Source organism: Papaver somniferum, chromosome 11, assembly GCF_003573695.1.
Source record: "Papaver somniferum cultivar HN1 chromosome 11, ASM357369v1, whole genome shotgun sequence".
Classification (NCBI taxonomy): Eukaryota; Viridiplantae; Streptophyta; class Magnoliopsida; order Ranunculales; family Papaveraceae; genus Papaver; species Papaver somniferum.
In genome coordinates this window covers 89,295,465-89,305,493 of record NC_039368.1, presented here as the reverse complement: position 1 = coordinate 89,305,493, position 10,029 = coordinate 89,295,465, and the positions used below count along the sequence as shown (strand labels likewise).

The 10,029-nt window shown below is 33.5% G+C and overlaps 1 long non-coding RNA gene across 1 annotated transcript; it reads left to right on the top strand.

The window, feature by feature from the left end:
• Window positions 1–7,037: 7,037 nt before the first annotated feature.
• LOC113323436 lies at window positions 7,038–8,657 on the top strand. The gene is made up of 3 exons (XR_003347610.1): window positions 7,038–7,219; window positions 7,899–7,979; window positions 8,401–8,657. It is a non-coding gene; the product is annotated as an uncharacterized LOC113323436 (long non-coding RNA).
• The last annotated feature ends 1,372 nt before the right edge of the window (window positions 8,658–10,029 follow it).

The window sequence follows — 10,029 nt, the reverse complement described above, 5'->3', positions numbered from 1 at the left end:
AAATATATGATTTGGTATTGATATTGTGTTTAAATAAGAAATTAAAAATATGTTTATAAAAATATGATCAATTGATATTGTATTTATATAGGAAATATAAAAGATATGATATGGTATTTTATTCGTATAGAAACTAATTGTTTGATATGAGATTTATCTATAAATTAATAAGTATTAGTTTATCGGTTAATAAGTATCTCGCTTAATTAATAATTTTTGATGATCCCGAAAACATTAATTTATAGAGTTTCTACTGCCTTTACTAGAACTTTCCATAAAAATACGGTTTCCTGCAAAGCAAGTTTCCGTGATCTATTTACAGAGTTGTATACATGTATTCTAAACAAGTTTCCGTGATCTATATATGTCAAAGATGTAGCTTTAGTTCATATTCTTTCTTACAAAACTCCATCAACGGAGGGAAGATATCTTTGTGCCAAAAGTGTACTTCACCGTGGTGACATTGTTGAAATTCTATCGAAGTTCTTCCCTGAATATCCGACATTGTTGAAATTCTATCGAAGTTCTTCCCTGAATATCCAATCCCAAACAAGTAAGTCCATTTGCACCACTTATATTTTCAGTTCTCTCTTTGACAATTAGTTAGTATTGTTTTCTTCTGTGAATGGATTCATTGGATTGGAAATTTGTAACCGTGCATTCACCATTACGCGTTTGTCCCTACCATGCCACACGTTTGTGATCTTTTAAGAGTCACGTAAACTGTGATTTCCATGAACCATGGTTACGGTCTGTAGGTAGGAACCCATAAATCTTAACGCCAAGTGCCTTAAGTCACCATGACTTTGTTGGTGGAAGGATGTATATCACACACCAAAAATAGGATTTTATTTTTTTTTTCCTTTTCTGTGGTCGAATCTGTTTACGGTGGTTTACAACCAAAAGCTTAGAATTTGCAAGGCTGCTAATAGGGATATTATTTTGCCTAGGGGTGTACCAATCCAAAGGCAAAATATTTTTTTTTTATCCTATATACATGTTGGTACACCCCCAAGTAAAACGGTTCCCCCATTAGCAGTCTTGAGATTTGGTATGTGGAATTAAAGTCTTAAGTACAATTTTTCTGGTAGACTGGTAAGATCGTTAGACCAATGTCACTGTAGTTTCCGTGATCTATATATAGAGAATACAGAATCGTATACATGTATTCTAAACCACATATGCTATAGTTTTATTCTTACACTATACATTCAACAGTACAATGGCTGCCACAAGTTCCAACTGAGAGGAGTCACGCAATAATGACGACCAGAGTATGTAGTACAAAATATAAGAACAGAGTAAAGGTTTAAAAATTTTAATCTTCAGATTTGTTCAACTGTATTGCAACTGTTCAGATATGCTAACAAGGGTTTTAACAACATGGCTATATATAGAACAAGATGAAGTTCAACTATGGTAGGAAGAAGAGTTTTTAGATGCTTTTATCAAAACGACATACCCAAACCTACAAGATGGCATTAACGACCCAAAATTTCGACAAAATTAATAACCTTTGCCTGGATAATTAAAGATTCCACGTTGAAAGTTGAGGAAACCGTCGTTTTTTATTGGCCGAAATACAAACTCAAAAGGAAAACTTAAGTTAACGTGTTTAGAATTTTATGGAAGTCCAAATTCGAATTGGAAGTCGAGTACATACCACATTAGTACTCTTTTTTCCCCAAATTAATAAATATAAAAAAAATAAATAAAAAATAACCCACATATTTCACCCGAAAATAAAAGGAAAAAATAATATATTCGAAAGTTATTCGTAAAATTTAATAAAATCCACACATAGTTCTTATCTTTTTCCCACCTATTTAATGTATTTATCCTGCCATACCAAATCAAAAATACATCACCACGGGGCTGGGCGAAGCCCCGCGCTCACCAAATCAAAAATGCATCACACCAAGTTAAAAGAAAAAGATGCCTGATGCGTAGCACGCCTAGTTCTAACATAAAACACCTAGGGCCTCTTGATTCTGACCATGTCACGATAAGAATATACACATATAACCATTGGAATGGTGGTGCAACTCCTTTTAATTACTTAGGGGAATGGATAAATCATGAAGAGTGCAAGCCTTTTATTCAGGAATGCCGGTAAACCCATATTAATGGATCCTTAGCCCATAAAGTAAACATAAGCTAGCTAGTAGCTACTGTCAAGCACATATTAGAACTCCAGAATAAAAGTAGCTTTGCAAACATCAGCTTCAATATTGATAACATTAGAGAAAAAGCTTGATAGGATTAATAGACTTGCAAATTACCCTAATTTTTATTTTATTTTATTTATTTATCTAAACTTAGAAAAGAGCTTGCTAATTGGTATGTTATAAAGGAAAAATTGTGGAAGGACAAAAGTGGAAAACATAACTTAGCTCTTGGAGACAGGAAAACAAAGTATTTTCATTACAAAGCAAAACAGAGGTTTAAATGAAATATAATTCAAATTCTTAAGAATGATAAAAATGAATGGTTAAACACTAGAAAGGAAATCTGCAATTGCATCACAAACCACTTTCAAGCTATAACATCCACTGTAAAGCCTGAAACTGATCATAATATGATTAATCTTATGGGGAAATTAGGCTCAGGCCAACCCATGGATAACCCATAATATGAGGCCCTTAATTAAAAAAAGTTTAAATCTAGGCCCCGAATTTTTAAAAGACCTTGATACCCTTATGCATATTGTCAAGCCCATAATTAAATAAAATTTAAATCTAGGCCCAAAATTATTAAATCTAGGCCCGAAATTATTAAAATACAGTGCGAAGGTGTAAACAGAAGTTACACATGCATATGGCATGTGTAACCAGAAGTTACACATCCTTATGATATGTGTAATGCAAAGTTACACTTGTATATATATGCAAATAAATAGACATCAAAAAAAAAACACAAAAAAAAAGTTATTACTTTAATATTCATTTACAATAATTTCTTAGCATGTGTAACTAGAAGTTACACACGCATCTGTTTAGTGTAATTGAGAGTTACATATGTGTCTATCTAGTGTAACTGAGAGTTACACATGCATCTGACTTGTGTATTCAGCGTCAACTCCAGTTCCAGCGAGACCATTACCACGTTTAAGCAATTAGCTTTTATGAAGTTATCTAAAACCTGAAATATAACAACAAGCAATCAGTATTTATACGATTAAAATGAACAGTACATAAAACAATGTATATTTCAGTTTCACAAGCATCTGATTAGTGTAGCTAGCGGTTACACATGCATCTGAATTGTGTAACTGAGAGTTACACATGCATATAACATGTGTAACTAGGAGATACACATTCATCTGGCTAGTGTAGCTAGCAGTTACACATGCATATGACTAGTGTAACTAGGAGTTACACATACATATTGATATGTGTACCCAAAATCAGTATGTGTAAGTAAAAGTTACACATCTAATTAACATGTGTAACTTGCAGATACACATGCATCTGAATTATGTAACTAGGAGTTACACATGCATCTGACTTAGATATGTCAACATAAAATCAGCAAATCCATCTCTAAATGAATAACACTAGCAAAAACGAGAGGTGACTATCAAGCAATTACCAGTCATAAAATAATACAGTTAACCTTGCAAGTGAATGAGAAGCTCTTAATTAAGATATCACTGCTTCAGCAGAAAGACGTTGTTAGCAATGTATTAACAGAAAGACGTTTTACAACGCTAGTCTAGATGTACCTAAGCCATTTTCATATTATCGATGACGAAGGACATTTTAAGCAACAGAAAGTAAAGCTTTAGACAGTAATTATACTGGCAGAATAATACAAACACCTGGGAACCTTGTGCTAGCACATTAATATCGCAAAAAATGATCACACAACTGATTCAGCAGGGTATAGATATGAACCCAGGAAAACAAAATGCATGTGTAATCAGTAGTTACACATGTAAACAATAGTTACACATGCATATTAGCATAAGTTACACATAACTAGAAATTACACATCTAATTATTATGTGTAACTATAAGTATAACCTGCATCTAATTAGTCTAATCTGCATCCACTACTACTCCCTACTACTAGGACTTGATGTTCTTTTCTCAATTTCATAAATATAACCACTATAACATATCCCATCAAATTAGCATGTGTAACTATAAGTTACATATGCATATCCCATCAAATTAGCATGTGTAACTATAAGTTACACATCTAATTTGCATGTGTAACTAGTAGATACACATTTATTTGGCTTGTGTACCTAGAAGTTACATATTTAATTAGCATGTGTAACTACTAGTTACACATCCATAGTCTGCCAATGCTAGTTAAACGTGCAAATTGTCATGCATATGGCTTGTGTGATGTGCAGTTAAACAGATGTATGAGTTAAGTGAAACCATTCCAGACCTATATCCATATACTACCTTTCAAGAAAAAGAAGTAGCTAGTCGTAAGTAATCAAGAAGGCTTACTTGATAACGGTGTTCACTTTATCTGTCTGGATGTTGTACATCTTCTTGAAAGCATCCTTGTTTTCTTCTTCTTGTTGTCTTCAATCTTCTTCATTGCGGACTCGGTGGTGAGTGGGTATTTCAGGATCTGGTAATGGTCCAGCTTGTTCCTTGGTAGTGCACTAATATATTGGTACTTGGGATTCCTTGCCTTCTGCAATGTCTTTGGCCTGTGAAATATGACTGATGTGCATATATTCTTAGCCTTCTTCTTAATGGTTGATGCTCCAGCTTTGACAGCCTTGGAAGCTTTGTTAGCCAGCACCTTGGGGTCAGCCTTCTTAGTAACTACATGACAAGCAAATGATATCAGTACCATAGCAGCTAGAACACTTCTCATACAAATGAACAAAACAGGACATCCAAAAATCAAAAACCAATGGACACAGAATAGTCAAATCTATCTCATAACTGAATAAACTAGAGCAAGTATACAAAACTTAATAGTTCACCCTTACAGAGTTACAGACTCTACAAAAAGAAGGTAAAATTAAAAATGTTACAGTTAGATAGAAGTTTCATATTAGGTTACATATGCATATACCATCAAATTAACATGTGTAACTATAAGTCACACATCTAATTTGCATGTGTAACTAGTAGATACACATTCATTTAGCTTGTGTACCTAGAAGTTACACATTTGATTAGATGTGTAACTACTAGTTACACATATATAGTCTGCCAATGCTAGTTAAATGTGCAAACTGTCATGCATATGGCTTGTCTAATGTGCAGTTAAACAGATGTAATGTGCAGACCTATATCCATATACTACCTTTTGATATACATTCATTCAACGGAAAGCATTGACCCCTTTGATATACATTACAAAATCCATATACTACCTTTACAAGGATGCATAAGTCAACAGTAAAAACCAATCATTGACAGGGATGCTACCGTAGTAAATTTATCAGAACAAGTTAACCTTGATCACAAAAAAAACATAAACATTTAAAAAAGAAGAGAACCTTGTGAAATCAGCTAATTACCTGTCACCACTAGCACCAGTAGTAGAAACTTAAAATAGTTCATCCTTTATCTTCTCATCATCTCCTTCAATTCATCAATTCTGAAAAACACCACCACTGACTTCAAAATCCTCCTTCAAACCTGCTCCAATACCACCACCTCTACCACCACATCCTCCTCCAGATTCTGCATCTCCACCATCAACACCACCATAGATTCGTTAACCAAACTCAACATATATAGTCAAGATAAGCAACATAAAAACACCAACAAGAGTCCACAACTAGCTCCATTAGAATTATGAGAGATCAGCGTTTTTATTAAATGGAGAATTTAACTAGTATTATCAACAAATCGGCAGAAACAAACAACAAACCTAAACATACCTAGATTCAAAACCTGTTGATTCAATAAAAATAATGTTCTTCTCCGATCTGAATAAAGTCAACGAAACAAAAATCAGAACCTTATCAAACTAAGAAAGTAGAACTACTAAATTAGGAAAACCTATTGAATTAAATAGAAAACCTTACCTGAAGTAGCTTCGAAACAACAAATTAGAGTCAATTTTATTTTCGGATCACATAACTAGGAATTTTAATTGAATTAAACAGGATTAGAAGGGAGAAACTTATCTTTCTCACTTTTTGTTGTTGAATCTTCAGATCTAATAGTTGATGACGAATTCCATTGTCTCTGCATCTCGATTTCGACTTATTCACAAACAAATGATGATCTACAAACATCATCAGTAGATACAGATACAGAAGTAGAGATTGATGTCATTTTTTCCTCTTCGTCGTACATCGGCATCCATAGATGACATAGATCGAAAACCACTAAATTCTTTTAGCAGAAGATAGAGTAGAACAAAAATCTCTATACATAATTGATTCTTTCTAAATCACAGATCGATTTGCTTGCAAATTGTTGATGTGAAATCAAATCAGAAGATTAGATCTTGTACAACCGAATAGATAAAACCCTAGAAAATGAATCTATGAGAGCAACTCTGGTTTTAGACGGAGAAAGAAAATGAAATAGAAAATGAAAGTATCTTCTGTTATTCCTCTTGTATAAATATTAAAGGGTAGCCTTGGTATTATTAAAATTCGTAATAATTAATTATGGGCCAGATCTGAAAAAAATTTGATTTTTTGGGCCTAGTAATATCATTTTCTTAAAGTATGTAGTTGACAGTGGATGATCCATTTAGTGGGGCTTCTATATGTTTGAACCCGTATAGTTGGGGGTTCTAGTATTTTTCATTAATCTTATACATACTACTAGGGTTGTACAAAACCGAACCTAAACCATGAACCGAACCGAAGTGAAACCGAATCCAATGGTTTAGATTTCAGTTGTTAGTTCTGCAAAACTGACACCCTCGGTTTCAATTTAGGTTTTTGCATAAGACCGAACCGATATCCCCTCGGTTAACCGGTTAAGACTGGATGTAATGATTGAAACATATATTAGTCGTAGATCAGTTACCCTAAGTAATCTAAAATAATCTCAGCCATCAGTTTTAGGTATTCGTTCATTCCTTTCTTTTATTCGTTTTCATTTCTTCCTCACCGCAGAGAAAAATAGAGGCAAAGAGCAGTCTAGAGCAGAGGCAGAGAGCTCCATTCCATCACCAGATTCATCTCCATTTTCTTCTATTCTTCTTCTTCATCATCTTATAATCAACTACTTCAGCACCAAACGACCATTCAACATTCTACTTCAACACCTTCGTAAGTGAATCTTTGATATTTAATGATGTTCTTTTTTTGTTTTCTTATTTCTGAACACTGGGGTTTCATTAATTTTAGTAATTAAGGTTAATATGTGGGAGAATTTGATTGATTTACTCGTTTTGTATGTTTGATATTCATGTTTTAGTGGTTGAAATGAAAATTTGTGCCTCTGATTATGTTACACAGTTAAGGGTCTTTCTCGATTTTGAAGGTGATTGTTGCAATTGGTAAGATTTCATTTGAGAAACCTGCATCCAAGAGATCTAAGAAGCAATAAAGTTTGATTTTTGGTTGGTTAGGTTTTGTATTGGGTTTTTAATTTTATGTGAGGAATTGAACATACATATCAGGCTATGTTGGTGTTATGGATTTGTGTTTATTAATTGCAAGAAACATCCATCATAGATTCTAATGGAGGGAAAGGATATGAAAATAACTAGGTGTGATAAAATTGGGAGCTCCAGACAAGATTGTTGCACTGATATGACAAGCACTGGTTGTTGTAGCTCTTATGGGATTGATGATTGATTCAACTCAAAAGTATTCTGAATTTCTATATTTTTTTCCTTATATATTTGTATTGATTGACTATACTGATCAGGTAGAAATCTTGGAGAAGCAACTTCCTCTAATTTTGATTATGGTGTTTTGATTGATTATTTTTTTGAAATTGCAGGTTGGAGTTGAAGTGATGTATGATGTTGTATATGTTGCTGGTGTTATGGATATTGGGAGTAACAAGCTTTATGTCTCTAAGGTAAAAGCATTAACATCAAAATTTTCCAATCAATCTACATAGTACCTTTGATGTTTCCAAATTCTTTTAATGGTAAAAGATGAATTACTTGTCGTAAGTTAGTAGTAATTGATGCTGTAGCATGTAGCTAAGGATGGTTATGAAGATTTTCTTTTTAATAACTTTTTCCCAACCTTGTTCATTTGTTTTTGTTGTGCAATAATAAAACTTAAATTTGTTTAAAAATATCCATAATTATCATTACACTTCAACAAATTAAAATTCCTTTGGGTTCAATCTGTCAAGCACAGAATCTGTAAAAGCATATGCAACATTTGAATATTTCATTGCACAATTCTTATTCTGCATGTTTCAACTCCTAATTTCTTATTTAGTCATGAAACTTCCACATGATGTTTAGTTTTGGTTGGTTGTGATGCAGGACTCCATTAAAGTGGCAAGTGCAGTTGGAGACTTTGGATGCCCGCCCTTTCATGCCATCAAGAACAACCATCTTTACTAAATCTGTTGGATTTTATGTGTTAGTTATTAGATTTTTTGTTTTAGTTATCTATGTTGGAGTGTCGGATGTATTTGATATTTTAAAACAATTAGTTTCACAGACAGGTTAGTTTATAATTTTCTGTCTTTAGTAAAATTGTCGGTCAGTTTTGTAAAACTGACGGAATTTTCAGTTAACCGAAACCGGGAAGTTTGAAACCGAAACCGGTGGTTTCAAAACTGAATGATACCGAGTAGGCTAAATGGTTTCACCGGTTTCCAATATTAGAAAACCGAGTACTTCGGTTTCGGTTGTGTTTTGGCCAACAACCGTACCGAACCATGTGCATCCCTACATACTACTAGTATAACTCAGACTGATAATTGTTACATTTTCACTGAAAACGATTTTAAAAAGATCTTTTTCTTCATGACACCATCTAAAAATCTTGGCCTGGATGGTTTCCCTCCAAATTTTTTTATAAACCAAAATGGTACAAACTTTCTTCACAAGGGGTAACATCTCTAATGAGATGAATGTCTCGTTCACTTCCTTAGTTCCAAAGGCTCTTAACCTCGTAACTCCTGTAGAGTCCAGACCCATCACTCGGGATAACACGTCTTGTAAAGTAACTCCTAAACTAATAGTAGGAAGGATGAAAGATTTGCTAGGAAAAATTATTTCCCCATATCAGTCTGCCTTCATTCCTGGAAGGCGGATTTGAAAAAACATCACATTGGGACGAAATTATTCATAACATAAAAAATCCAAATCTAAAAAGAGATTCATTGGTTTAAAAATTGATATGTCCATTCGAAAATGTCGAATGGGATTTCTTGGTCCAAATAATGAAAAAAATGGGATTCAAAAATAAACAGAGCAATCTGGTTCACAGGGGTATCTCAACAACTACTCTTTCTGTTTTGCTAAATGGGTCTCCCATATAATTCTTTAAACCAACTAGAGATTTAAGACATGGAGACCCTATCTCTCCGTCCTTGTCCATGTTTTGCATGGAAGCACTATTACGCACAATTCTTCAAGCTAAAAATTCAGGTTTGTTAAAAGGTATAAAAATTGTCAACCAAGATCCTTCTATAAGCCACTTGTTGTCCGCTGATAACTGTCTCTTGTGTTGTAAGGTAAATGGAAATCTTGTCATAATTTAGTAAAGTTGTTTAAGGAGTTTAGTCTAGTTTCTGGCCCATTAATCAACCTAAGAACATCTGGATTGTTTTTTTTAGCCCAAAGACTGATTTAAATATTAGAAATAAGGTTAAGGAAATATATTAATAGTCACTGTTATTCCCCTAAGTGACGAATAATATTTAGATTCCCCATTGTTTGCCAATAGATCAAAAATTGAATATTTTGAGCCTTTGATAGAAAAAATGAACAGTAAAATGCTTAGTTGGAAATGATCTCAGTTAAATAATGCGGGGAACTATTACGGGTAAAAATGTAACTGCTTCTCATTATGTGTCTCAAATGAGCTGCTTTAAAATTCCTGTTAAGATTTGTGAAAAATTAACTAAACTCCTGAGATATTATTTGTGGGGGAATGAAAAA